Raw genomic sequence first — 6,000 nt, forward strand, 5'->3', positions numbered from 1 at the left:
AGATCTAATGTTCCTGAAGTTCGGAGACACATTTCCTTCAGGTATGATCTCAACGGGAATTCCCACAATGATTTTTGGTTCTACTTCACTTTAACATGTGGATTGTTATTTGGACTCTTTTAGATATAGTTCTGATTTTTTTCTTTCCTGCTATAACGTATATTAACTTCTCAACAGGGACTCTAATTTCTTAAAAAGAATTATGTCCATTCATTGCCTTGACTCTCATCTTACAAAATAAAGTTGAAATAATTTGTCTTATATTGTTCGACACTGTAACACAGCATCCACTATTTTCTGTTGAGCACTTCTTGTTGTTGTTAATAACCATCTCATTTTGTTTGATACATTTTCACCAACACGAAACTATTTCTCCTTGTAACCTCGAGTATGGCAGTAGATGAAGTCGAAATTGACATTAACACATAATATTTATTGCATACTAGCTTCTCCCAACGAATTCGTCCGCATTGAACTCGAACCCTCATGAATTTTGAAAAATCGTGAAGCTTATTATCGGCGAGAAAAACAGACATAAAAAACTGCAGGCAAAGATGTCAAAACGGCGCAACGGAGATTTTTAGTGTTATCTCGACAAACTTATCAACGATAGTAGTAGCGTCAACTCGACAAACGTATCAAAGATAATAATTACCGCGATTCGAGAGTGGATTCAAGAATATCTATGGATAACGGCATTAAACTGTTAACATTATTATTATGATGACAAAACGTCCCAAAATACTATTTTTCACGGAGTCTACCATTTCAATCATGGTTTATTTAATTTAGTTTCATAAAACTTTTGCTGTTCCTATTTTTTTCTTCCAATGCAGGGAAATGATCCTTACACGAAACAGAGTCGCTCCAGATCAAGAAAAAATGTTACCAATTTGATTCATTTTCACGGACAACTCACACTTGGCCAACATTTTGATTATGGCAAAACTGTTCTCACAAAATCAGCACCTGAAGGTTCCTAAGACAGCTTACCTCTATCTCCTATGGATTCCGATTTCCCCTTACTGACCCAGTTAAAGAAAATATTTTGCATGTATAGATAACTTGGCCTCTAGGCGGCGTATCAAAATGAAGCATGTACCAAATTTTAAGTTAGATCTCCAACAATACAATTATGAAAAACGCATCGAATTTTGTGCGGTAGTTTTTGCGTGATGCGCGTACAAACATACGGACAGACAAACAAACAAAACTTCTAAAAATAATTGTTTTGCCTTCTATTACAAGTATAAAGACCCCTCATATTAAGTTCTCTTAAATATCTCCTATGTACGGACATCGGGCGGTTACAGTTTTATTATATGTTTAGATATAGAAAAATTAATTTATTTTATTAACTTTTGAGCTACATTTTTCATTAATTATTTATACTTTTGTTTGTTAACTGTACCCTATGACAGGACTCATACCCCTCCCGCATAATAGTGCTGCATCGTGGGTGGACTATGACGTAAGTCGCAGCGGCTACAACGCCGAACACCGCTTCTTCAGCTCCGAGTGCACGCCTTGTCAACAGGCGGCAGCGACATCGCTGGTCGCTTCCGGAGGGTCACGTGCCCCAAAACAGGTCTCATCTTATCCGGGAGCCTCAACGGTATTGGGCTAACATACACCTACGGTGAGTCGGTTCTCCACGGACGAGCTCTCAGGGCTCCTCCCACGACCTGTCATATAGCGCGAATCTACCAGCCCGGGATCTTCGCCTCTGCCGCTACACGGAATCACTAGCAGTCGTCCTCGAACTACGCTGAGACTTGGCCTCTACAGCATGAACCTCCCGGGATTTAATATTTCTAGCCAGACAAAGTGTTCGTGTAATTAGTGACAGTTGCTTCCTTGTGTACCAGTACTTTGACTCTAGCAACCGTGATTCACATATCCGTCGCTGACAGTCCACCAGAATCACTCACCTTACTCACTTCCAAGAGAGAGACTTTACTGTCGAAATATCTGAATCCATTGTGTAATTATGCTCCGAAGAAGGAGAACTTGAATGTTACATTCATTTTAATAAACTTGCTTTCCATTGTCTATCTAGGCTTAAGTTTCTGTGCGTTGAATATACTGTGGGCTACTTCAGCTGTTGACATTGTGCCGGCCGCCGTGGCCGAGCGGTTCTACGCGCTTCAGTCCGGAACCGCGCGACTTCTACGGTCGCAGGTTCGAATCCTGCCTCGGGCATGGATGTGTGTGATGTCCTTAGGTTAGTTAGGTTTAAGTAGTTCTAAGTTCTGGGGGACTGATGACCTTCGCTGTTAAGTTCCATAGTGCTCAGAGCAATTTGAACCATTTTGTTGACGTTGTTTTCTGTGGACTCACTCTGCATGCTTGTGCTACGCCCCATGTAGACGGCGTTTCTTCGTGTGTTTTCCAACTTTCTGGTAGAATAAAGTTTGCTCTTTGTTCCAGTATGTCTACATCTATGGACTTGAGCACTCAAGGCCTACTGACTCTACAAAACGCGCAAAGGCTCAGGAGCTGATGTTAGAGAAGATAGGTGCCATCATCACCACGGCACCGAGAATCCTTGTATGGTGTCTCACATCGACTCGTTGGTAAAGGGATTCCGGATGGCGTCCCCGCTGTTCCAGGAATTTCGCAACAAGGCACAGCCATGAGCTAACTAGGTTGGCTACCTTGAAAAGCACTTCATTGCCCACGGGATCTCAGGTGATGTCCAGCAACTGGCATTTATTTTGGTCTAAGTAGCAGCAGGAATCTATTACCCATTGAAGCAGTTAAGTCTTGAGGTCGAACCTCGTGCTTGCCTAATGATCGTTTAAAATCTTGTTTGTCTGACTATCTTGATTGTCACGTGCGTGTGACAGGTGTCCGCTACAAAGATCGCCGTTCAGCAAATGCTCCAGAATCTATTTATCCAATAATTCTGACATCTGGAAGTAATGTAACTAATCACTTAACAACTATAACATTTCCAGTTGAAACATCATTTTACATACACTTTTTCCTAGTGTGTCCATTTGCAACCTAGTAAAAACAACCTAATTAAACAAGCCAATATGCTCATGAAGATGCTTCGTACAAAGCTTTGTCTCTAAATATATCCACACCACTATCGTATTTTATAAAACCAAGAATAAAAGATAAGTAACCTTCAAATTTTTATCTTTCTCAAGTGTTGATTAATCCATGAAACTGTACAACAGATTCAGCTTGCTAAGGGCTGACCGGGGTAGCCGAGCGGTTCTTGGCACTACAATCTGGAACCGCGTAACCGCTACGGTCGCAGGTTCGAATTCTGTCTCGGGCATGGATGTGTGTGATGTCCTTAGGTTAGTTTGGTTTAAGTAGTTCTAAGTTCCAGGGGACTGATGACCCCATAAGTTAAGTCCCATAGTGCTCAGAGCCATTTTGAACCATCAGCTTGCTAAGATTAGTGAGCGTTCGTGCCATCCAATTGGGCCTACCAACAATGAAGCAACGAGCATAGCAGAAAATAACAGTGCTATGTGAACCCACTGGGCATTTATATGCACTAAATAAGTGCAGTGGGTACTTAAGGGCACTATGCTTAATAACAGTTATCCATTTGTGTGTCTTGTTTGTTGTCAATATACAACTACCGGAAGGGTCAGAGAACTCTTAACACGATCTGTGTGAGAGTCGCACGTAAGCTTTTTTGAGATTACAATAGTTTCTGAAGGCCATATTGGAACATTCTTCACCGTGAATAAAACACTTTATTTAATACAGTACCCGTTCGTCGATTTTTTAAATATTTGTTCCACCTTGAATTTTGATAGTTTAAATTTTATGAGGGTTACGTTGGACATGAAAGTGTAATGCGTAAAAATTGATTTGTGTTGCAAAAAAGTTTTGATTGCATTGTAAATGGTTATGAAAATTGTTTTCCTTTTTGGAAATTTGTGATAAGGTCTTGTGGGACGAAGCTGCTGAGGTCATCGGTCCCTAAGCCTACGCACTACTTAATCTAACTTAAACTAACTTACGCTATGGACAACACACACGTCCATGCCCGAGGGAGGACTCGAACCACCGACTGGATAGCCGCACGGACCGTGACAAGGCGCCCTAGACCGCGCGGCTACCCCGCGTGGCAAATGATTATGAAATTAAATTTTTCTGTCAGCTCAGCTAATCTGATAAATAATCTGTCTGCTTGTTCCTTGCTGAACTACGCTGCTATCTGCAAACTCATGAATTCAGTGGTCTTTTCATAAATTCATAGTAAAATCTTAACCTACTTTAATTTTTGTCTTATTGAATCGATTCTTTATTTTCAGGTGCTCTGCATAGGTCTATTTATACGGTAGATTAAGGATCCATCTATAATGGAAGGCATAAGCTAGCTATCTACAGCGAGATGACAAAAGTCGTGGGATACCTCCTAATATTGTGTCGAACATCCTTTTGCCCGGCTTAGCTCAGCAACTCGACATAGCACGGACTCAACAAGTCGTTGAAAGTCCCCTGTAGAAATATTGAGCCCTGCTGCCGCCATAGACGTCCGTAATTGCGAAAGTGTTGCCGACGTAGGAGTTTGTGCACGAACTGCACTCTTGATTATGCCCCATGAATGTTCAATGGGATTCAAAGGCGACCAGTGTGACCAAATAATCCTCTCGAACTGTCCAGGATGTTCTTCAAACCAATAGGGAACAACTGTTGCCCAGTGACATTGTCATCCATAGATATTCCATCATTGTTTGGGAACATGAAATATATGAATGGCTGCAAATGGTCTTCAAGTAGCTGAACATACCCATTTCAAGTCAATAATCGATTCAGTTGGACCAGAAGACATAGTTAATTCCTTGTAAACACAGCCCACACTATCCATAGCCTCGTGCCGTCTGCGCGACATTCGACCCTACCTGACGAGGCCAGGGTTTTCCAGTCATCCAGGGTCCAGCCGATACGGTCACGATCCCACGAGAATCGCTGCAGGCGATGTTGTGCTTTTAGCAAAGGCACTCGTGTATGTCGTTTTCTTCCGTAACCCATTAACGCCATATTTCGCAGCACTGTCCTAACGGAAACGTTCGCTGTACGTCTCACATTGATATCTGCGGTTATTTCACTCCGCGTTGCTTGTCTGTCAGCACTGACAACTCTACGCAAACGTCGGTGCTCTCAGTCGTTAAGTGAAGGCCGTCGGCCATTACGATGTCCGTGGTGAGAGGTAATGCCTGAACTTTGGGTTGACACTATGGATCTCAGAATATTTCATTCTGTAACGATTTCCGTAATGGAAACTACCATTCAAAGGCCACAGTTTGTTAAAGACCGTCCAGCGGCCATTGTTACGTTGGAAACATTTTCACACGAATCACTTGAGTACAACTGAATGCTCCACCAATGCACTGCCCTTTCATACCTTGTGTATGTGATACTGCCGCCATCTGCACATATGCATATCGCTATCTCACGGCTTTTGTCACTCCAGTTTATGTTTTTAACTTGACCGAGCCTCTTCATCAGTAATATTCTCGGAAAAAAAGCTTGTTTCCTGAAAAGGGTTTCAATGGGCACCGCCTTGTTATCCCGAAAAGTTTTAAGTCTCTCACTTAATATGCTTCTTGGAAGTCAATATTTCTCATTCCCTTCCCTGAGCGTCATTTCAAAAGTCTGACTTCTTCTACGGATTTCTCCGTGCTATTTTCATCCAATTTATGCCATGAATTCTCCATATTTATCCGATAGAGTTATGTTACACCGGTGTGGTACTTTAACACTCCGAGAGTTATTAGTTGAACTAGACGTTGTCACAACACACGTTGTAGAGAATAATATGAGTTTCATCTAATAAAAATATTTTGTTACTAAAATGTAAATGTCGTGAGACTAGGGCTTCCCGTCGGGTGGACCGTTCGCCAGGTGCAAGTCTTTCGACTTGACACCACTTCGACGACTTGCGCGTCGATGGGGATGAAATAATGATGATTAGGACAACACAGCACCCAGTCCCTGAGCTTACTTCAAAGGAAAAAGAAAACT

The sequence above is a fragment of the Schistocerca piceifrons genome, chromosome 5 (genome assembly GCF_021461385.2).
Source record: "Schistocerca piceifrons isolate TAMUIC-IGC-003096 chromosome 5, iqSchPice1.1, whole genome shotgun sequence".
In the NCBI taxonomy this organism is placed as follows: domain Eukaryota; kingdom Metazoa; phylum Arthropoda; class Insecta; order Orthoptera; family Acrididae; genus Schistocerca; species Schistocerca piceifrons.